The 25,398-nt window shown below is 35.9% G+C and overlaps 1 long non-coding RNA gene across 1 annotated transcript; it reads right to left on the bottom strand.

Moving 5' to 3' along the window:
- Positions 1-4,922: 4,922 nt before the first annotated feature.
- LOC309617222 lies at positions 4,923-21,115 on the bottom strand. The gene is made up of 2 exons (XR_014237810.1): positions 18,893-21,115; positions 4,923-18,304 (listed from the first exon to the last, which is right to left on the bottom strand). It is a non-coding gene; the product is annotated as an uncharacterized lncRNA (long non-coding RNA).
- Positions 21,116-25,398: the final 4,283 nt, after the last annotated feature.

Below are 25,398 nucleotides of genomic sequence, written 5' to 3'. Positions count from 1 at the left end.
AATTAAAATTATGTTCAAAAATATCACTGAACACAAATAGAAAGAAATAAGAAATTGCATTATTACCAACAGACAAATTAGATTTCAGGGGAAAAAAAAAGACATTAAATGGGACAAAAATGTCATTTTATATTGTTAAGTGTTCCCAATAAATCTATATGAGTATTTATTTAAACTTTATATGCCAAATAATGCAACAACCCCATATAAATCAATACATGTTAACAGCTTTAGAAGAAATTGCTTAAAAATCCACGTATGGAAAACCTATTCATCTAGGATTAAAAAAAAGCATCAATTACACCATTTATAATAATATGTGGAGGATAATATATCCTTATACTTTGGCACAACATCAACAAAGAGTTATACTGAGGCCTAACATCTACTACAAATATATATATTTGGGTTCTGCTAATACCTCACTCATTTTAAGGTAGGTAGTTTATTTCCATTGACTTCAGTCAAAGTTTTGTTATATAATTGCACTGTCCTGTTATGAAAAATTTTATTGTTCCTATTGCCTGGCAAGTTTACTCTGAAGAAAAAATCCACTCCTAAAGAATTTGAAGCAGGGCTTCCCTGGTGGCGCAGTGGCTGAGAATCCGCCTGCCAAGGCAGGAGACACGGGTTCGAGCCCTGGTCCGGGAGGATCCCACATGCCACGGAGCAACTAAGCCTGTGTGCCACAACTACTGAGCCTGTGCTCTAGAGCCCGTGAGCCACAACTACTGAGCCCGCGAGCCACAACTACTGAAGCCCGTGTGCCTAGAGCCTGTGCTCTGCAACAAGAGAAGCCACCGCAATGAGAAGCTCACGCACCGCAACGAACAGTAGCCCCCGCTCGCTGCAACTAGAGAAAGCCCGCGCGCAGCAACAAAGACCCAACACAACCAAAAATAAATAAATAAATTTATAAAAAAAAAAAAAAAAAAAGAATTTGAAGCAACCTGCAGTTCTCTCTTTGCCAGAAGCACTGCACAATAAAATATAAAATCCAAAGCGTAATACTTCAAGGCATGATCTATCCTCACTCTGACATGCCCCTATTTGTTCACTGCTCCCCATGTTAGAGCTGCATTACAGAGAACTCTAGTCCCCAAAAGATAAGGGAGAGAGGTAGTAATTGAGTATGTGGGTAAAATGAATGGCCCTGGAAAATCATGAAGCAGAACTCTTGCAAATGGAGGTGGACTGTGAGATTTCTGATAGGCAAAGTCTGCTTTTGATTAAGAGCGGGTACTCAGTAACAATATATGATGATCTCCCTTCTTCCTGCCTGGACACACTATTTTCCTCTAGGTTTCCCTATGTATTAGAAATTAGAAAGTTTTGCTATTGAAATGTTCTGTTTTGGTTTCTGTCTCTTCCTGGTTTTATAGGATCTTCGAGGCAGAGACCGTCATTTATCCATAGCTCTCTACCTGATATACAGGATTCAGTACCTGGGATATTGGAGGTACACCATAAATGTGTATTATGCTATCTACCAGCCCTTCCACCATCTCCCCCATCAAAAACAAAACAAGACAAAGAGAGTTCTGTATCATATTACAGTAGCAAAGGATATTTAAAAAGAAGTTTACTAAAAGCCAGACATGGAAATTGGTTCCAAATGAAAGATAATAAGTAACCAAAGGCACAAAAAGGGTTAAAGCTTTAGATAGTTATAGTGGTAAGTTTGAAAAGGGAATCTGTAGCCAAAAAGGTCCTAGAGCTGGTAAGATGTAAACATGAATATGGTGAGTAGGAAGGAGGGCCATGATCATGCGCATGTGACTTGTATGTAGTGGTTGGTTTAATGCTCTGCCGTCACTGTCTTGAAATACTCAATACATTTTCCACAAGAAACCTCACATTTTCATTTTTTACTGTGCTCTACAAATTATGTAGCTGGTCCTGGCAGAAAGGTTTTATAAGATTCTAGAAGAATTTATTGCACTTTCCTTTATCTTCAGCTCTTCTTCAATAGCATGGTTACTCTTTTTGATTTTAAATATATCGTGTGTGTGTGTGTATACCTTCAAAGCAATGTGTGTTCCCGCTATGAAATTGTTAAGACTTGAGAAACTTATAAAAAGTCCCCAAAATCTCCCAAACTTCAAAACCCAGGAGCTGATATTAACATTTTTAATATACTCATCATGTCTAATTTCTATGCACTTTTCTCTAAAAAGTTAAAAAAAATTCTCAGCACCTCTCCTACTTTGCAGTCCTTTTTCTTTGGTCTCACATTATAATTAAATATTTTTATGACATTATATATAAATGACTAAATGATAATCCAACTGTATGGTTACAATATTATTTGATTTTCTCATTCACCATGTTTCATTATTCTTTTGTTCTTATTGTTATTTTTCTACCCTAGTTGTTAAGCTTGCCTTTGCAAGCATATGAGAGAATACTGAAAATGGGGCTTTCCTACATAATTAAGGTATAGTTTTTCCCTACATGTTGAACGTAATATTCATGAAGTAGCAAATAATTTACTTTTCACTAGATATTTGTATTATTTGATTGCTTTTCAAATGACATTGATGTCTGTGTTACTCTAAATGGTATTCTTAAACAAGGACTCCATAGGTTCATGTGAGTCTCAAACCCACTTATAAGAGAAGCATCTAGGAAATTGTTTTAGCAACTATTTTGTCTTTTTTTTTTTTTTTTTTTTGGAGACCTGAATGTGTTTCAGGAGATAGGTGCTGGTTTATAAATAGAAATAGTATGATAACTGCCTATTCACTGTGAAATGTATCATGTGTACTACTGCTTTATCATATACCCTTTGTAAGATTTCACATGTCGGTCATTACAGAATGAAGCCACTTTTTGTTTTAAGGAATGGAATGCCAATCAAAGTCCAACAAGTTTTTTGAGAAGTGGATCTCTTTGTTTTAAAGTTTGGATCTCACACCTCACTCATCATTCTCAGGAGGTCAGATTAAAATTGTATCTATGTTTTACTGTGAAATCAGAGCCTAAATGTACAGTAGAAAATGGGAATAGTATATAATAAGAATTATTTGGAGACACTGAAGCACTAACCATTTTTCTCAGTAAATCAGACAGATGACTTTCTGCAGTAATTTTAACTATGTTTTCACCACTGCATTACAACAGCAACTACACGTAAGTCATTTCAAAGGGCAGTGAGTCTGTGTAGAATTTTCTTTAAAATTTAAAATTAAAAATTGAAATTTAAAATGGAAAATCTGAAGTTCAATTGACCGAGTGTGTATTGGCTGGATTTTGTAAAGAAATATCCTGCAGACAGTATATTCATTGATTAATTTCCAACATCAGGGGTCCCCAACCCCCGGGCTGTGTACTGATACCAGTCCGCGGCCAGTTAGGAACCCGGCTGCACAGCAGGAGGTTAGCGGCAGGAGAGCGAGCAAAGCATCTGTCACTCCCCATCACTCCCCACCGCTCGCATTACTGCCTGAAACCATCCCCACCCCACCATGGTCCATGGAAAAATTGTCTTCCATGAAACCGGTCCCTGGTGCCAAAAAGGTTGGGCACCACTGGTACTAAACGATGAGTTGGCTATGCTACATTCTTTGCTTTCACCATTTTGTTCAATTTTCACAAACTTCCTGACAGTTGAGTATCATTTTTACCCCAGTTTTAGAAATATGGAGCTCAGAATTAGAAACATAAAAGAGCTTGTTCAAGTTTATACAGCTACTAAATTGTGGAGTGGATTTGAATCCTGCTTGTAATCTGAAACCATGGTCTGTTTACTTACAGGCTACGGTGAGATTTGCTTAAGCTTTTCCAACATTATCAAAACCAAGAGATTAACACTGGCACAATACTTTAACTAAACTATAGAACTGACTCAGACTTCACCCATTTCTACATGTACTCAGGTGTGTGTGTGTGTGTGTATGAAATTTTATCACATGTTTACATTTGTGTAAACCTCACTTACATCCACTTAACGTTTCACTTCTGGAGAAAGTTAGAGCTTGTAGCTAGGAGCTAAGTCAATCATGTGCAACACAAGCATGGAAATAAATCAGAGATTTATTTATTATTTACCTGTGCAAGGCTGGAGTCAACCTGAATAGACCGAACAAGCTTGATCTCAGGCACCCACAAAGAAGAAAATCTACAGAGATGAGTCGAACAATGTCCTTTGAGAAGGGATGAGAGGTGTCAGGGAAATCACAATTAGGCAACAAGCCTAAGGAGACAGAAGTAAAGATTCAAAACCGGGCACAAATCCAAGGGGCAGTAATTTGCAGAATGTGGTTGATGGTAGTGCAACCACATGAGTCTTTGAGTCTCAAACTACTGTCAAAATGGAGGTGAATTTTTTTTATATAGCTTTTCTTTCTTGTTAATTGTGCATAATAAATGGGAATGCGTAGGACTACTCAAAGGAATAGAGTTGTGATGGGCAATTTTGATTTTAAATATATATACAGTTGATAGAAGTTATGTTCCAAAACCTGGTACAAGAAAAATGGTATCATTCCTTTGTTACGGAGTTTAATCCCCTACAGATTCACATCAAGTTCCTTGATGATGGCACTGACACCCATTTCTGCAAAGGTGTTGCTGGGCCCTGATTCTATCTGCTACTGAAGGTCAAAGGGGGTGAGCTGCAGAATGGTGGGTTGGCAATGACCATAAACCCTCTCAGCAATGAAAGTATTGAGTCTGCATGCATTACAGGGCTGAACATCTGTTGGGATTATCAGGCTACTTTAGACGCAAGAACAAAACCCCCACAAATCTGTCAAACATTCTTTTTGTGTTGTGCGCATCTGGAATACTTTCCCTACACCATCTCCCTTTTCATACCTGACTTTATTCAGTCAAACAAAAATATATTAACGTCCAATCCCAAACCATAATTTGTAATCCTACAATTGAACCTTCTCTCGACAGGCATCTTGCGTTAGCCATTTTATTCATTTTTGATTATTCAGGGCATGCTGAATTGACACACAGTTGATATTCAATAAATTTAGGCTAAACTGAACAGGAATGACATTTACCAAATGCTCAATAAGGGTCAAAACTATGCTAAATACTTCAGGCATTTATTCCTTATCCACAGTGATTAAGAAGGCATTATATGAGAAGCTAAGCCCCATGGTAGTAAATCAACATGGTAAGACCACACAGCTAGTTAGAGAACTAGAATTTTATCTGAAGTTTCCATCACATTTATTTTTTTTTCCCCAATCATTGAAAGTGTCATTTTGTGATCTAGTTGAATTCATTTTTTTAATGTAATTAAACCTACAACATAGAGGAAAGGATTATCTTTTTTAAAATAAAATGGACTGTAAGTAACTCCTCTAAAGTAAAAAGTTATTTTAATTGAAAATTCCATAGTATATGAATGCCCAAAATAATCTGGAATTCAGGAACAATCAGGGATAATCTGCCAAGAGCCATTTTAGGGAAGAATAGCAAATATTTGATTCTAGGTGAGACGGGATAACAGAATAGAGTTGTTGTTTGTCAGAAAGATGCACACAGCTACTTCAAAGAAAGAAGCTCCTAACTTCTGAAATAGTGAAGAGAGATAGGCAGGGGACCACTGCAAAGACATACTTTTACCTCTACAGACTGCTTTAACTGATCTGTATTCCTCATTCCTCCTTCCCCCTAGTCCCCTCAAAAAATGTTCCAGTAGTCCAGCTTACTGTAGTTTGGTTTTGTGATCTCAACTTGGAAAACAGAGAAAAAAATGGATAAATTACAGAGTGGAAATTCAACAAGATAAAAATAAGTAAAACTGCAAGTGAGGTTGAGGGAGTAGGTGAATAAAATTTGAAGTCAGATCACAGATTGTGATAACCATTTCAGACATTTGGCCTAGAAGCCTAGAGTTTATCTCTAGGTCTTCAGGCTTGTTTTGCTATCAATATATTTAAAAGAAAAAATACAAAGTTTCAGCTTTTCAAATCAGAATTTTGCAGGCTAAGTAGTAATTGAAAAATGTGTCATATCATGCTAAGTAAAAAGAAAAAAAAAGTCAGAATACAAAATTGCATCTATGCAAGGAGTGTACCAGTGTTCGAATCATGCATATGTACTGACAGGGTCTGGTAGGAGATGTGTACATGTAGAACACTTACATTTGTTAAAGTTATGGGATTATTATTGGGATTTTTTTTCATTATTATCTTCTTCAATGTCATAATTGGAGCTATATAATAAGTATAATGGTTTTTTAGCAGGACTAAAATGTTGCTGTTGTACCCTGTGCTCTCCCAGTGAAACAATTTGACAAACTTCCTTGGATTTAAAGTATATACTTTGTGAATAAATATGTATTTTTTCTCCAAAATGATTCAGAGTTCCTTTTAATGTATAGCACAAAATAAAACAAACATTTGGTGAATTCTTAGGATCTGACAGATGTAGTCAATGACTTGGATCCACAGTCAGATGTATGTCATTGCAATTTCCCCTATATGCTTCACCTGTTCCTACTGTGAGGGTTTAGCAATTGTGCTGACTTGAGTTTTATGATAAAACCAAAAATCACATTAAAAATGGTCTAATTTGCTATAGCCTTAAAGAAAAAGTTAGCTATTATGGACTTTATTTGTGAAATATTTCCAATCCAACCCACTGTTAAAATCAAGGATGCCATGATTATATCAGTCTGTTCTACCAATAGGAGCTTGGTACAGGGGATGTCACAGCCTAAAGTGAGGGAAGACATCAATTTTCCCATTAAATGAAGAAACTAAACAAGCAAGCATTTAATATCCACTCTGACAATCTGAAAATCAGTAAAATATATTTGTCCTTCAAACAACTCTGGATTATGGTAAGGGCCAAATGGATGTAAAATAGATTTGTAATTTTCAAAAGGTTATGAAGATATTATTGCTGTTATAATAGTCAGCCAATAGTGATTTGCAATAATCTAATAATTCAAGTAAGTTGTCCTCTGGCTTTTCATTCTCTGAATAAATTTTATCACTAGGAATTGAATCCATTTTGACATGATTCATTTATTGCCCCTTTCCTGTCTACCTTATAAACAACTCCCTTCTTTGTTGTTTAATTAATATTACAAAGTGTTCCAGAACCCTTAGAAAGAAACATCAGATGTACTTAATTGTTGTATTTAATATGTATCATGTCCTTCATATTCCCACATGATAGAGGATAAAATATTGTAAATGTTGAACAACGATATATTTGCAATTTATTTCGAAATTGGTGAATAAAAAACAAAAAATACTGATTTAGGTTTACAGAGCAGTGATGTTTGAAATGATCTATAAAACTACAAAGAATTCTTAGCCACATTTTTAATCACTTAAAACATACCAGCATTTGTGTTAAGTGCATTTGACACAATAATGAACAAGATACGATCTCTGACTTCCGAGGGCTTGCATTCTAATTAAAAGTCAATTGGAAGTTTAAAGAAGTAAAATTAGGGCCTAATAATGATCATATTTGGAAACATTCAATTTATGTAGACACAATAGATATCTCAGATGTTTATTTTTTGTTGTTTTATGCAAAGCTATTCTAAAAAAATTGACTGTGCAATTTCAAATATGTAAGAAAAATATAGGCTTCATGAGAACTGTAAATAAAGTAAAGAGACGTTAATTTTTTAGTTATAGATTCACTCTTTGTTATCTTCCGCTCTTTAAACTCTGTCCCACTGATAATATTGATTTAGCCAACTTGTGTTTTGCTGGTATCATTTCGATACTTGCATGCAGAAGACTGGAGCATTGTTGTACACTTACAGTTACACTTGAAAGGTGATATCTATCAATTATTTAGTAGCTATCTGTAGTATTTTTTTCCTACAAAGTATGCAAGAAATAGGCTGTAGAATGCTTTATTATTTTCAGTTCTAATGTTACAAGGTGGAAGAAAAGTAAAGCAATAGATTGGAAGTAGGACAATAATTCTGAACTCCAGATAGGGACACATGAAAGTGAAACTCAGGTGAGATGTTTATAAACACTCCTGCCGGGCACCGTACCTCACAGAAGCCACATAAGAATTTTTGAGATGAATATTTCTATTTCCTTTTAGAACATGGAGCCTGGAAATAAGAAATTTTAAGCATTTTGTCCCAATAATGGGAATAAAACCTTGACTCAGATTTTCCAAGGCAAGTATTCTAACATGTTTTGACCTATTTTAAAGGAAGTGGGACCTTAATAAAATTGTGTGGAAAATTCTAATAGAGTGTTTCTACTTCAAATACCCAAGTATATGAGGTGCTTTTTTAAATAATTAAATTACCCCATTTTAATAATGATTGAGTATACCCTCTTTTTTTTTATTGGACGCTAAAATTAAACAACTCATGTTGAACAAGGGAGGGAAGGAGGAAGAAAGGAATGTAGGTAAGTAGGAAGGAAGGAAGGAAGGGAGGAGAGAGAGAGAGGGACGGAGGGAGGGAAGGAGGGAAGGAAAGAAGGGGGAAATCATTCTCCCTTTAGCACATCATAGTAAAGAATTTTTATAATGTAAAAAATGTCCAATGTGGCAGATTCCACAGTTTTATAAAAAAAAAAAAAAGAAGTGTCATTATTCAGAACATGTGAGAGGGCAAATATTTTATAAGAATCCTTTGACACCCCACCAAAAACTTAATGTAGGCATGGAAACAAACATAAAACAGGGACTTACACATATCATAAGCTATTAATAATCTCAAACTATTAATAAAAATCCTAAAAAAAATGGAACCAATCTTGATGTAACTCACATGGGATATGAAAGTTTGTGAATGAGATAAAATAATCTGTGTAATAATCTGTGGGAGGAGAACTTTGGACCCTGGTTTTCACACCAGAGATTTTCAAACATTCTCCTAATTTGAGAAACCTAATTTGTGACTTTTACCCTAAAAGTCAACTGTTCAAATGGGCACCAAGCACAGGTCATGATCTTGAGCAGCTAACAATCTGGATAAATTAGACCTGCCACTTTCTAGTTCTGACAAGTTATGGAGTATTTAACCACTCTAGGTCTCAGGTCCATAATTCTGAAACGTTGGTGCTAATACCTACCTTTTAGCATTATCCATTCATTCAGTCAATCATTCAATCATTCATTCAGTATTTACTCACTACCTATTATGTTCCAGGCATTGTGGGTAAAACGGTGGAACAACAACAAAAAGTATTTGCCTACTTGGAGCTTTAATCCAGTGAGAAAGAAAGACTTATGGATACACATAATGATATTAGGTAGTATTATAAAACAAGTAACAAAGACAGAAAGAGAATCACAAGTGATGGTTCATGCAATTTGTGTAGGGGGCGTCAAAGAGAACTCACTGAGCAGATATCATTGAGAATTAGGTAGAGGTGTGCATGATGTGATCAAAGAACAGTAGGAAAGCCAGTATGGCTGAATCACAATTAAAGAAGAGGGAAATTATAGCAGAATATTTTCTGAGGGTAGCCAAGGGCTAGATCATGAATTGGTCATGATAAAGAGTCACTGAAGTTTAAAAAGAGACTAGGATATATTAATCAAATGTGCATCCTTATTTCTGTGACTGTTTATCTTAAATAGCCAGTGTTAATTTATTTTGTATTTAAGCAATGCTTTTGAGTGTCTACATTTTCCTTGCACTTTAAACTGAGCTAGAAAAAGAATATGGAGTCACAAGAAGACTGTACTCTTAATAAGTATGAATGCTAAACAGTGAAATAAACAAAAACACAAACACTTTAGTCCATTAACCTCATCTCCTAGAGACTCAGTAAATATTGACTCAAAATAACAATGTGGGGCTTCCCTGGTGGCACGATGGTTAAGAATCTGCCTGCCAATGCAGGGGACATGGGTTCGAGCCCTGGTCTGGGAAGATCCCACATGCCACAGAGCAACTAAGCCTGTGTGCCACAACTAATGAGTCTGCGCTCTAGAGCCCAAGTGCCACAACAATTGAAGCCCGCACACCTAGAGCCCGTGCTCCGCAACAAGAGAAGCCACCGCAATGAGAAGCCTGAGCACCGCAACAAAGAGTAGCCTGTGCTCGCCACAACTAAAAGAAAGCCTGTGTGCAGCAACAAGGACCCAACACAGCCAAAAATTAATTAATTAAAAAAAAAATAATGTGAATTACTGAAAAGCAAAGAATTAAAATAAAGGTTTAACAGGGTCATTTTTAGATGTCACTAATCATATTCCATTATTTTTAAAATCATCAATTGGCATGTTTCTTAATATGTTCTGGGGAAGCATACTGTCTGCACCATTTAAAGTCCAAGAGAAATTTTCTCTTTTATCCGTTTTCCTTACCTTATCACAAGTCATGGAAGCTTGAAGTATCAGGGAGAAACATGAATAGAGTTGGATGTGAACGTTCACGTGACAACTAAACTGAGCTAGAATGTGTTTCTCCTCACCAACACTGGCTAGGGTAACTATGTCTACACTTCACTGCCAGAGTTCTGAGTTCAATGCTTGCTAACAAATTGTGAAATGAACATTGGCAACCTGAAATGTAAGTAAGAGAAATTATCAAAACACATAATAGATACGAAACCCCATGCTGAATGAGACATTCAGTAAAGAATTGAGGATTTCTGGTCTAGAATAGAGAAGATGGGAGAATAACACTTCCACACAGAAGGGCTTCCACGAAAAAGAAAAACAATCCAGGCTGAAACGGACTTTCTATGAGTAACGAGTTCAACAACATCACCAGATTTATTAAAAGAAAAGAGTGATTGCCATATAAAAGAAAGGCACAAACAACCTTGGTTCAAAGATGGGACTAATAGAATACTAAATTCTTAACCCTTGATGTGCTTCTCTTATTCTGAAAAACTCAATGTCACATACATAGGAAACAATCTCAAGATTATTCTATCCCCATTTTTCCTACTATCCCTATGGCACTTCTTCAAACAGAAAGAAATCCATGTGAAGAAATACACTTGTTGTCTCTTAGATAGGTAGATTGATAGATAAATAAGAGAACAATACTGGTATGGATATCCATATATAGACTTCTTTTCCCTGCCCTTTGCCTCTGGGTCTATTCAGTACCTACTATTTAATCATATGGTAGCAGGGTTTTAGTAGCATACAATGAAAACTATTTCCCTTATTTCATTCTGCAATATACATTTATAAGCACTGTTTCAAGAGGCAATTTCTTTAAGCATTTAACAATCATATTTTCCCACAACTGTGTTCATAATGTATATAATTTTTCTCTTCCTTTCTTTGTATTATTATTTGCATTTCCTGTGTTAATCAGTACTTAATAAACATTATTCAAAGCATTGCATAATATTCCAAATATTTCCTACCATCCCATAACTTACTTAACGAGTTTCCTATTTTGTGATTTTTCACTATTATAAGCAACATGGTAAAAATATTTGGGCAAAAAATATTTTCCTTCATGTTTTGGATGGACCCTTATGTTAGTTTTCCAGAAGTTGAGCTACTGGCTTCAGTAACGTAAGTTTAAAAGATTTTTAATCTATGAAACCTAACTTTCAAATGACTAATAAGCCTTTTAGACTATTTTAAATATTTCTTAATGAATTGTAATGCAAACTTTTTTGAGGACTGTAATATCTTTGTCAGTCTATGCATGATACATTTAGCTGAGTTTTAATATTACCAAAAACACTGAGCAAATTTTTTTGGAATGTTATGTGGTCTTAATTCTCATCATCGCTCACACTTAGAGAGGGCTTATTGTGTGCCTGTCTCTTATGCTGGTTTATCTTGCTCCATTTTCAGAACAATCCTAAGAGAGGTCTTATTATGGTCTTTATTTTGCAGATGAGGAAACTTTAGAGAAACTATGTTCCTTATTACACAGATAGCAAACAGTAAAGGACAGAATCTATGCTGCTTAACTCCAAAGTGGACAAGCTTTTAAAATGAACTATTCTGTTTATTTATGGATTCCAATAAGTTTTCAAAATTGGATTCTTTCTTTTATAGTATGTTTGTTCCCTATAAAGTGGGTTGTGCCCAGGGGTATACTGAGAAACTGGTTCTCCAAGAATAACGACAACAAGAAGCACTGAACTGCAGTGTTTGCCAATTTCTATTTTGTAGATACTTCCATGATGGCCAATTTCAACCTACATGATGCCACCAAATGTGGAGAGATGTAAACATTCAGCTCTCATATGCTGGCATAGCCAGTCCCAGCACACCACTGACTGTGCCACTCACCAGTTAAGGTCTTCCTGCTCACTCTTAATGATAGAGGAACTAGATCCTGTGAACATTTCTCCTTTACCAGCTTGCTCTGTTAGGCTTTATGGAAAGAGGGCACTGGAGAGAAATTGGAAGACCAGAGCAGTAGGACGAGGTTTTCCTCTGTGGTTCCAATATGCTTTCTTTCAGCAAAGGAGCCAACAGATCAGTAAGAAAAAGATAAGCAGCCGTGACAGAAAGTTTCTCAGCCACTTGATGAGTGGTTCCTCCAAAGCAGCTCAGGCCCAGCCCCTTTGCAAAGGGCACTTCATTGTCTGTGTGGTTCTGTGGCAGCCACACCCTCTTCAACATGAATTTCATCTCAGCCTTGGATGGTGGTGGGGGAACTATCTTCTAAATTCTTAGTTCTTTCCTTGTTCACTTTCCCTCACATATTTGTGAGCCTAGACATATTTGCTGCTTTCTGCATCTGTAATTTCTGGATCTCTTAGAGCCTTCTTTAACCTCTTTTACTAGTTAACCATCTATACAATTCATCACACAATTTGAATTACTGGTGTGGTTTCTATCTCCTTTCAGGACACTGATTGATACACGGGCTTACTAAAAGAAACAAACAAACAAATGAAAAGTAGGATGCAAATCTCTTTGACCAAAAATTTCCCAGCAGTATATCCAAGGCCAAAATGAAACTATTCTTAATATTCTGCATCATCCTCCAAGGGATGAATAGTTTAACCTGAAATTAAAATAAGTAACAATAATTATAATAATAGTGGTAATAACCTACAGTCAGTGTTTATTATATGTGAGGGATATGCCAAGATCTGCTATGAAATAAACCATCCTCAAATTTCTCCTTTGAGGAGGGTAGTCATTTTAAAGCTAAAGAAAGGCCAGTGGACATGCAGCAATAAAGCAGAGCCAGAACTCAAGACCAGTTCTGGTCTTGTTCTCTTCATAATTGTACTCTACCTTTTTAAAAAATTGTCTTTCACTGTAATTATTAAGATACTAATTTTGAGGAAATATCTGCTAGAAAAAGAAGACAATCGAATGATGAATTTCATTCCATTATGTGTTCCAAAATGATTTTATTCTCTTATTTTAGAAGCTAAGGAATCTTCTGGAATTTTTTTTTAAAAAGTAGTTCCCCAGTCACTTGTTCTACTTGAAGAAATGACTAGGAAACGAGAAAACTTGCCTGATTTGGTGAATACTTGGAATTTTCCCAGCTAACGCTGAGAATAAAAGAGCTGCCAAACTCATTAATTACCCTTAATATTCAATTCTCAAGTATAATGAATTCCATTTTCAGACATATCTGAGAAAATTACATTGGAAAGTTAATATATTGCCTTTTGCTGGGTTTCAGTGAATACCGCAATGTGAAAGCAGATCAGTCTGAACTCGGAACTCACTGGCAGACTTTTATTTATTCTCTCAGCACCCGTATCAGATGTCAGTCATACTGATCCCCACTGCCCCACCACTCTAATACAACAGCTTAAAGACAGGACTCCAGTGACACAATATATTTGCAGCAGGCTTCTGTTTTAGACCATGGCAGTACCAGCAGTGCTTATAAAATATGTCATCTACCTCACCACATGCCCCAGTTCCTCCCCGCACTTCAGCAGGGACATGCGACTACTTAGGGCAGCTGTGTTGTGGATAGAAGTGATGTGTATTATTTTCAGGATAAAGCGCTGAAGAGCCGTCAGTCTTTTTCCATGTCATGGGATCTGAGAATGTGCTGATGGTACAGCTACAATGGGGTTTCTCAACCTTGATACTATGGTCATTTTGAACCAGGTAATTCTGAGTGTCAGAGGTAGGATGTGTCCTGTGAATTGTAGGATGTTTAATGGCATCCCTGCCCATTAGCTTCCAGCATCATTCTCTCCAGTTATGACAATAAGTGATATATTATGGAATTGCCAAATACCCTCTGGGGAGATATTGGCTCCAAGTGAAAGCCACTGAGCTTCAAAATGGTGGAGCTTCCACCAGCCTGATTCTCTGAGAAACTAAATGAAGCTGAGCATCTCACTCACATATACTATGTAACAAATGTGAAATAAAACACACACACACACAAATACATTTTAAAAGCAAAAAAAAAAAAAAATCCTAAAAGTAAACCTTTATGTTAAGCCAATGAGATTTAGGAGTTGTTTGTTACCTCTGTAGAGCCTATCCTGATAAATATATACTCTATATGTGCTTTTCTTAGGCAAACACATGTATGTCTATGGCTTCAATTATTCTGAAGATTGGGATTTTATTTTACGTCCAATTTCTTCTCTAATATCCTGGAACTCTATCCATCTACCATATTGTCATAACCCATTAGTGATAATAAAGGCACCACAAACCCTACGTACTTTTCCTCATATGTGATGTAAGCAAATTTGGCAAACTAAGAGTAATTCTTGTTATCTCCTTTTGCTTCGTCTAGCAATGATTCCCCTAGATTTTATTTCATAAGTATCTCAAACACCCACTCTCTTCTCTGTACCTCCTATAATCACTCTAATATAGTCTATCATCAAATCTGGCCTTGATCTGTACAATGGCACTGTAACTCCCAGAATTCATTCCTGTATCATGTAATCTGTTTTCCACAGAGAATACAGTACAATCTTTTTTTTAAAATGCAATTATGTCCACACCATTACCATGAATATAACCCTTTAAAGATTTTTCATTTTTCTCAGGCTAAAGACCAAAATACTTAACATTGTCTACTGTCTGTACAGGGCTTACCTCTGTGGTTTTATTTCTCATCTTTTTTCCTCTACATCTCTAACATTTTTATACCTCAAAACTCGCCATGTATTTTGTCACTTTAGGTCCTTGCGCAGATTATTTCCATTGCCCAGAATATCCTTACCCTAACAAACTTCATGTAGCTAATCCTATGCCTCCCTCAGATCTTAGCCCAAAGATACCTCTTCTGGTGCCTTCAGAAGGTCTTCTCTGAAACTCTCAACCCATTAGGCTGTGCCATGACCTCTCTCAATACTGGATCATTTTCAGTATTACCCCAGTAATACTGTAATTACTGAAAGTAATTTCCCCAGGGAGATTATTTATTGACACCTATGATATCACTAGACCAAAAACTCTATGAGGGTACAAACCCACCTCATTAGACATTTCTTTGACTTTCCAATCTATGGTGCCTAATTTATAACAAACTCCTCATAAGTATTTTTTTAAAGGAAGGGATGAAGGAAGAAATGAACAAAAGAACGAATGAATGAAGTTAATTAAGGGGACAAACAACACTTAAGGTTCTGTAAGGTAAAGAAAAACTGAGATTTCTATCCATGTTTTCTTCCTCTTTCATCTATAGGAAATAAAAAATATTAAGTAGTAAAGGAACACAGTTAAAAACTATAGCATGTTTATTTAATGCATGCTATGAAGGTAAATGTTAAAGAATTATTTAAAGAAACATTTGATGAATATACTAATAGATAATAAAATATAATTATGTCAATATTTTATATAATTCAAAATACTTTCACTCTTATCAACCCACACTTATCTTGGGTTTTCATTTTTATTCCCAGATGTGTGTGTGTGTGTGTATGTGTGTGTGGTGTGTTGGGTGCACATCACCACTGGTAGAAGCAATATGTCCATGCTGAGCAACTATGCATATCTAACACTACCAGGGTACTTGACACCAAATTAATTTCCTGTAAAAGTCACTGCATCTGTGTTTCAATTACTAAAATTCTAAATTTAGTGGAAAATGTAAGTATGCTTCCTTGTTATCACTGCATTAGTATTTCTAGGGCAAACAAGAATAACAACTAAAGTGGTTATTAGGGAAATGGTATTTCAGTGTCAATTTATGCTCACCAAATATAAGTGTCTTATTCAGATGTCATTTATGTGATTGGCTCTAATTTGGGGACAAGTATTCCAAGATATGATTTTTCCCTTCAAACACAAATATACAGCAATAGCTTCCACTTAGAATTGGTCCTTTTGTATTCACTGAGACTATGAATTTCTTAGGAGTTAATATTCAGGCATTTTGATAAATATGCTGTATTCATAATGATGTTTATCTTAAAGATGTATGAATAAACATGTTTTTGGTTAAACCTTTTCGTCTCACAGGCTTTTCAAAATCCTTTGCTGCCCATCTTTCTGCCAACTAAAAATACGTCCTTCAACTATCCATCCAGTCTAATGAGCTAAGGTCTCAAATGCTCCCTTTTTAACAATGCCCTCTGTTTTCAGCCCAATAAGTAATTTATGTATTGATTTCAAGAAACACCTGCACCAGAACTGATTGCAAGGGTATTTATATAAGTACACTTTTCACTGAACTCTGCAACTAGTAATTTTGATCTTCTTATTAACGATTAAGAAATTTCCAAGTGACTTTGAAATGTGAGGCTATCCATATATGTAAATATAGGCAATTGGGATGCCTACATTGTTCAGAGTTTCTTTTTATTAAGGAGTATATCATTGCAGAATGAAATCTTGGGAGGTGATATATTTCTCATTCTGTTTCTATCTCACATTTTTAAAAATGCTTTCCCTTTCCTTCAAGAGATTTAGCTACTTCTGGATCTTGCTGGAGTAGATAACAACCTTGAGTGCCTCTTGCTAAATACATATACCTGGAGTTGAAAGAGTATTGATCTCAAAGCAATTGCCTTAAATCAGTATGTAAGTTAATCATGAACTTGGCTGCCTCCTGGTAAACAGGTACTATTCTTTCTTATTAAAAAAGAAAATCAGTCTTGCTCTGTATGCAAAACAAAGCAAACAAATCTCACGTTCCATATGTTACTCTAAACTAAACACACACATAATTAAATACATACACATTTTTACCAAATTAATTGTTATTCATAATTTAGGTTTCAGCTCCAGTATCCCTTTCAAGAAGTCTTCCCAGCTGCTATAACCAAAATGCAAAGTTTTTTTTGTTTTGTTTTGTTTTGTGCCTTATGCACTTATAGAGTCACTGTCGTGACATTCCTACCACTTATCTCAGGTTTTTTTATACTTTTATTAACGGGCCTACTTCACTAATGTCTCTTTCCTTCATTATATTCTTCGATGTGAGAAGACACATATCGAGTTTTGTCCCCATCTTATTTCCAGAGCCAAGAGGAGAGTTAGGCATGTAGTAAGATTTGAAAGGCTTTAGTACGTGGATGAATAAAGGAGGCATATGGTTTTCAGCAGAATATGATTTGTCTTCTCAGCACTCTTTGAATTGGCAAAAGTTGGTACCATTTCAAGTTCTGTTTTAATTTCCTGTTTAAGAAGAACCATATAGATGATCTTTGTCTTCCAGCCACTGCTAATGGTAACATACTGTTAATCCAATGAGGATGCACACAGTTGTGGTTTATAAGCTCTTAAGTAGAAAGCTTAAAGATCAAAATGGGGGAAAAATCATTATTTGATCAGTGCAAAAGCAAGTCTTGATTCACAGAATCATTTGGTTGTTCATTTTCTTCCATATTCTTTCTCTTGCATCTTGTCATGCTTTAAATTTTTGCTATTTTTCAATGGCCTTCCAGGGGAATCCTCTCATTTGAGACTTAATGGCCTTTGTAAAACTTACTTCTACTTACCTTCCCACCTCATTTTCTTACATGTCTCTTTTAGCACTAATATACAAACTTTTTAGTCACTGACACCTCCAATCTGGGCCTGAGTTTCCACTCCTCTAGAAATGAAGGATATGGGTGACCTCAAACATATCTCTCAGCATTGATATCCTATGATGTAGTCTTATGCAACACCATAAATAACCATATGTAAGAGTTTTACTACCATAATGAGGCCATATTTATAGCCGTTTATATTGATATTTATTCAGCAAATGTTTATTGAAAACCTACAGTGCGTTAGGCAATGCACTAGGTATGACCGGCTATAACCAAAGAAGGGAATACAGGTGAGATAATGAGAGCCTCTGAGGATTAAATGTCATCATGTTCAAAGTATTTGAACTGGGATGCAAACCCATGACTGAGACTCCAAGGGTTTTGTTCAAATCTCAAGCCTTCTTTAATGTTCGATTCAAGTCCTATTTTCTCCAAGAAATGTACTGAACAGTGCTCTCTCATTACCAAGAAATTTGGTTGTTCTTACAAATGGCCACGGAGATTGACATTGAGTACTTGTACTGTTTCTGAGAGTTCTGAAATTAAGTACTGCTTTCTTTATCACACTGAAAGCATTTGCGGCTAAGAAATATGATGCTTATCTTAGAGTCTGCATAGTAGGGGGTGAGATGAGAAACATACAAAGAAACAAACAAATCCATAGCATGATGGTTTAGTACCCTTTTACCATCATCAAAATACTTGACCTTGTATTTGAGTTTCAGATTATATATCTGAAAAAAGGGTCACATGCCTAATGAAATTTGCCTTTTAGGGTTGTTGTGAGGGGTTAAAGTAAGTTGAGAGGCTGAAGTATTAGGTACAAGTTAGACTCCCATATGGGGATAACTAAGAACCAAAACACTAAATTCCAGAGCACTGAATTCAAAAGAATGTCAACCCTCCCCTTATCCAAATTTGTACCAAGATATGAAGATGAAAATTTGTTTGAGGGGCTTGGTTTAGAATAGAAAAAATTTAAAGGAAACTGCTGGCTTTAGGCAAGATAGAGACAAAAGAGTGAGAGAGTTAGAAGGGAAAAACAGAGTGTGTGAAAAGTGAGAGGGAACCAGCTGGTTTACCCATGAGATATGGTGATCCTCATGGGGGGCAAACAAGTTTCCCATTGTATACTGAGAATGAAAGAATTCGTCTTGTTGCTCAGGCAATGTCTAGAGGGTAGCAGAGAGATGGTGGTATCCATGGCTTATCTAGGTGGAAAGGGGCACGCCTTGGGACTGTCTGTGGACAGCATATGAGATGAAAAACTCTGTGGGCTGAGAGAAAGCCCCTAAGTTATCTAAGAAGGGAGATTTACCACCTCAGGGGCAGTATTAAGAATTTCCATGTGGGAGGAAGCATCAGAATGTCATTCTCTTATGGACGGAGTATGGGAAGTGATGGAGGGTATTGCCTTTAAGTTGTATTTGCAAAGAAATCTGAAAAACAACAGTTGCTGAATTAATTTTTTATCTCCATTGCACCAAATATTTCTACAGATTACATTTAGAGGTCTCACATAATTTTCATACAAACACTAATGGAAGTCAATACCCACTTATTCATTATCTTCAATTCTATCAGTTTTATGTGGATATAATTTTCCTAAATTGTCCTTATTTAAATCAATCCTGAACTCTAACCCTTGGAGAGAGAAGAGTACAATATCACTTGGAGGCCACAGGACATAAAATTCTGTGGGATATCTTTTAAGATCCCAGGTTCGTTATCTTCTGGAGAAAATTTGACTTCCTATAGTCAGTGAAGGGTTCCCCACCCTGGACTCATAGCAATGAAGTATATGTCTCCTTGAACTTAAATTTCTGACTCTAAGAATTTAGACAAGCACCACCTATCAGGTATTTGTTCATTCATTTATGTATTTATTCAACCATATCTTAGGCATATAAAAGAAAGCAGAAGTTCTAAACTGGAAGTTGACCTGATTTCAAAATTCCTCCTACCATCTTCATATGGCTATTTTTCCCCTTAACAAAATCCTTCTTTTAAGAAGTAAATCAGTTAATAAGCTTACTAACCTCTACTTCGAAAGTAAAATATCTAATTACGCCAGCCATCAATGCCCAAATAAATTTGCCAGTAAAACGGAGGTTGTAAAATGACACTCTTGGTGTTTTCTATGTATAATCAGAGCAGTTATTGAACTTTCCAACAGACCATTTTTAAAATTCAATATTCTAACAAGTTTCTTTATATAAAATAGATTTATCTGCCTACATACTATCATTTCCTTTTTTATAAATGGATTTTGTATCAGCTCTTACTATCTACAATGCAAATCTTAACATACTTCCATGATATGTATTTAATTTTTTGAGATATATATGTATAATATACATTTACTATAATATGTGTGTGTATTTGGATGTTTTTACACAAAGGTTTTGTTTTGTTTAGCACAGGAAAATTTAAAGAAGCTGATTCACTCACAGGAAAAAAAACTAACTGCAGTTTTTAGAAAAGTGTATAAAAGTTATTCCTTATAAGCATAGAAGGGGTTAACTTCCCACGAATATACTTTTATTTAAGTTAATGGAGGCTACATGAATGCATCGATAACATAATTTGATTCTTAATCTCTCCTTAAGTGTGACTACATTTTGTGTGTTACAATTATAATAAAAGCCTTAAAACTGACAAACAGACAAGACGTATTAGATCCTCTACCTTGTTCTTTGAACAATGCAAAATTCTTTCTTTTCTTCCCCCCACTCAGGAACTTTCTCAAATAAACTCTTTTATTCAAAACTTACAAATACTGTGAAAAGAACCCTTGGGAAAATATTCTGAAGCCCAGAGGATCCTTCAGGCATGCTTTTACTTTCTTGAAATCCAGTCTGTTTCAGATTATTGTCTTCCAGACTGCTCTTCTGTTTTATCTTCTGCCACTCATTTTACAATACCTTACGTCTGAAAAATAGCAATGTTCCAAACACAGGCTCAGACTCTATGAAAATCATAACTATTGATCTGTGACTGCTTACCAAGGACTATGCCCTGTGATTTGCATAAAACATCTATCCTTCAGACCAACACTCACATCTACTTGTGGTCAGATGAAGAAATCGGGGGTCAGTGACCTAAAATAAACCACTCAAGAAAAACAAAATGAACAGCAAAAGAAATGGCATAGCTAAGATTCTAACCAAAATTATTAAACTTCAAAGTCCTTGAGAATTCCACCATGTGTATCTCCTGGAATCTACAAATGAGGTTTTGATGCAGAGGTATCCAAATAGAAGAAAAAACATCTCAACACCTGGAGTCATAGTTTTTTTGTAGAAGCTATAAACAATAATTTGCCCTGGGTTCTTTTATGGATCTGTAATTCAAGCATGAGGGTCCTGGTATGTCTTTGTGCTTGCAGTTCTCACTTGAGTTCATGCTAACCCTGTTATCAAAACTACACGTTCGGGACTTCCCTGGTGGCGCAGTGGTTAAGAATCCACCTGCCAACGCAGGGGACACAGGTTCAAGCCCTGGTCCGGGAAGATCCCACATACCACAGAGCAACTAAGCCTGTGTGCCACAACTACTGAGCCTATGCTCTAGAGCCCACAAGCCACAACTACTGAAGCCTGTGTGCCTAGAGCCCGTGCTCCACAACAAGAGAAGCCACCGCAATGAGAAGCCTGTGCACTGCAATGAAGAGTAGCCCCTGCCTGCTGCAACTAGAGAAAGCCCACACGCAGCAGCAAAGACCCAATGCAGCCAAAAATATATGTTATTTTAAAAAAAAAAACCTACACATTCATCTAGAAAGAATTTTCCAAATATCTAGGCTTGCATTTAGATCGAAGACTACTCTCTTAAAAAATGAATTTTCCTTTTCGATGCTGTAACTTTATTAGGAACAATGCACACAGACTCATACATAAAAATTCTACATATTGAAAGTATCCACAGCTTATGTGATAATTTGAAATAATAATAAATTTCTCCTCTTACTCTTTCTGCCAAGTCCCCACAGGTTGTTTACCTCCCTACCTCTGTATCTTCAGCTATTCACACATGTGTTCTTACTGAGATAGCTCCAGGCACACTGGTCTTCTGTCTTCCTGAATATAGTGTCTATTCTGCCATTAGCACTTAACTATTTTCTTTGCTTAGAAAACATTTCTCCCAGCTCTAAAAATGACTGGTTCCTTCTCAAAATAAATATCATCTCCTCAGAGAGGCTTTCCCTGATGTTTTAGGTCAGATTTCTCAGAAGTTGACTCATAGGGTAACCAACCATCTTGGTTCATCCATAACTGCCCCAATATTTGTACTGAGAGTACTGCCTGCTGATAACATTCCAGACCCAGGTGACCCCACACCCAGAGCAGAGTGGGACAGTGAGTCACCACAGATTTATAAGGGAAGTGCTCCCAAGAGGTTTCTGGGGAGGGTGTGAGGGGAGCAGGAGAGAGAAAAGGATGCTAAGAAAGGTGAAGTCCAGTGGAGGTAGCTTAAACCAGACCCCGTAAGGGAATTCTGGAGTCTGAATCATTCCCAATGGAGGCAAGGAATTTGGGTTTTCATAATCCCATATCTGCCAGTCAATGGCTAACCATGTTTCCAGATGGCAGTAGGAGAGGTAAATTTCCAGGTAGGTCCTGCTTTCTGAGAGTGCAGGCAAAGCAGTTCTGTTAGTGTAAGAAAAGATTTCCAAAGAGAGTTGCAGGTGTGGTTCATTAGAAGAAAAAGCACACTGAACCTGGAAGAAGCACACGGAAACACCGTTTTCCCCTTTAGAACCATCTTCCCTCTTAAGTCCTACCATATTATTGCATTACCCTCTTCAAGGCACTTACCAATATCTGATATTATCCCATGTGTACAGCTATCTATATGTGCATGTATAACTGCATCTTCATCCATATTCATATTGATATCAATTTCTATATCTATTTGTGTATATTTTACTATTTTTTTTGCACTAGCATTTAGCTCCAAGAGGGCACTCTATTTTGTTCACCATCCCTAATGTAACAGTTGCTCTATTGGAGAAATTAGTAAATTCACAATCTAAATGGTAACATTCCAGTAGAATGAAATAGCATAGCCCTTGCCTTGAATTCCCAGCTGGGTCATCTCATAATTCCAGCATCTCTGTTAATTTTTCTTGGATTTTCTCTTTTCTAAGGTTTCACTGCAAAAATACAGCTCCTGTTCTGCCATTCTTTAAGTCTGTCTTCTGTCTTGTCAATCCCTATTATTTTTTTCTTTAAAAACATTTTTACCAACCAAAACAGTAGAGTTTAGATCTTAAGAGCATACACTCTGGAGCACCCTGGAGTGTGTGATTTTGGAGTTCAGATCTGCTACTTACTATGATTATGACTGGTTTTTACTCAACCATAAAATGGGGGAATATACTGCCCCATTCACGAGGTTATAGTGAACATTAATATATGTATAAGCAGTGAGATAAGGCTTAGTACATGGAAAACACTTAAGAAATATTACTTATTACCAATTGTTAATAAAACATTACCAATTTTCCACACGGACTCTGTGCCAGTTTTGATTAGTTATGATTTATTTTCCAACCACCTCAAAAAAGGGTACAAGATAACTTGACTCTAGTCTGTTATTTAGAAGTTTCATTTTTAGTCATCTTACTAGAAATTGTCAACTAGATGTATTTATTAGATTATTTACATCTTACTAGAAATTGTAATCAGTTTTCTCAAAAGGCATTGGAGTAATTTTCTCATGCAACACACGAAGGCACTTGCACTCACTCACATACTCAAGGCACACAATATGAAAAGTCATTTTTTCTGTTGGCCAGCGTCTTGGAAGAATCTTAGGCAGAATTCATTAAAATACCTCTATGGTCTCAAATGCATAAGTGAACAGAGTGATACAGTGTTGTCTTCTCATTATTTAAATGAATTTTTATCAGCCACTTAGAGTTCCCTTGATGGTTCACTACATTTAAGATGGTTTGATCTGTACTTTAAGAAATGTATCACTGTGATCACTTATAAACATCATTGCTTTAATGAGTTCTAAAGGCAGGTAAATATTTACCACCTCATCCAAAATATCATCTAAAAATTATTTTTGTTGTTTTTTAAATGTCATACAATATATGTCATGTTTTAATACCTGAATAATATTTTTGCTATGGGTACCTACTATTTGTATTTAAATATTAAATGAGGAGACATTTGCATGTCAACCATTAGTTATGAAAGTCTATTTGCATGGCAATAACCTGATATCAGATCTTTTAAAATATTACATACTTACTTAAATATACAAATAATATTTGAGAAGTAGTGTGTTATGGACACAGAACTTAGAGTGCCTACTCTACCTTTATCTATGTGTGAGCTTAGCAAGTTATTGCCATACCTCAATTTCCTCAGCTGCAAAATATAGATAATAATAGTTCTTAATCTTAGGGTTGTTATTAATTTTCAACGCGTAAAACCAGGGAAACCACTGAAGTGGTTTGGCATAAGCCTTGGCAAATAAAAAATATAATTTAAGATTTTGTCATCATTGTTAACATTAATATATCATAATGCTCTGGAGCTAATTTTATTCATTCATAGTATGGTCTGAGAGTGGTCCTATATATAATTCTTATAAAAGGGAATTTCATTCTGTCAATTTAATAGTGTACTTATGTCATGATTGCTGTTTATTCTTAGAATGCATTGTATATGATATAGAATCATAAGGTTTAGGGTCTAATCTTAACTTTATTATGTGTCCTCAAGAAACACAGCCTCTCTGTGGTTCATTTTTCTGATCTCCAAATGAGATAGTAATCATATCTTCATGAAAGAGTGGCTATTAGGTTTAAATGAAATGACATCATAACAGTGGGAATTCTCTGTAAACCCCATCCAAAAAGTTGTGCTAATAGTTATTGTAATCAATGGAAGATATTTTTTTATATTTAAAGTTTACTTTACATTCCTATTCTTCTTTTATTTCCCTGGGAAATGTATCTCTTTTAGTTAGTCTTGATAAAATGTTTAAATACTTTGCATTTAATGATCTCATCTCTAGAGTTCTTTTCCTGGCCTAGTGCCCTATAGTAAGGATAGCAGATAAAATTCATTCCATGTGCCAATATCAATCTACCAGTAGTAGCTCCCTGGGAATGCTGTGATGCTAAGGATTCTGAGGCTGTATATGAAGAGACTGTTGCAAGCCATCACACCTTCCGTGGCTGCGGGAGGAACTTACATTTGTTGCTCTTTTTCATTTCATTTTATTTTATTTTTAATTTTAATGAAGTATAGTTGATTTACAATGTTGTGTTAACTTATGCTGTAGAGCAAAGTGATTCAGTTATACATATATATTCTTTTTCATATTCTTTTCTGTTACGGTTTATCACAGGATACTGAATATAGTTCCTAGTGCTATACAGTAGGACCTTGTTATTTATCCATCCTATATATAATAGCTTGCATCTGCTAATCCCAAACTCCCAATCCTTCCCTACCCCACCACCCATCCCCTTGGCAACCACAAGTCTGTTCTCTACATGTGAGTTTGTTCCTGTTTTGTAGATATGTTCATTTGTGTCGTATTTCAGATTCCA

Source organism: Balaenoptera borealis, assembly GCF_965194805.1.
Source record: "Balaenoptera borealis genome assembly, chromosome: 19".
Taxonomy (NCBI): domain Eukaryota; kingdom Metazoa; phylum Chordata; class Mammalia; order Artiodactyla; family Balaenopteridae; genus Balaenoptera; species Balaenoptera borealis.
This window is presented reverse-complemented; position numbering and strand designations above follow the sequence as displayed.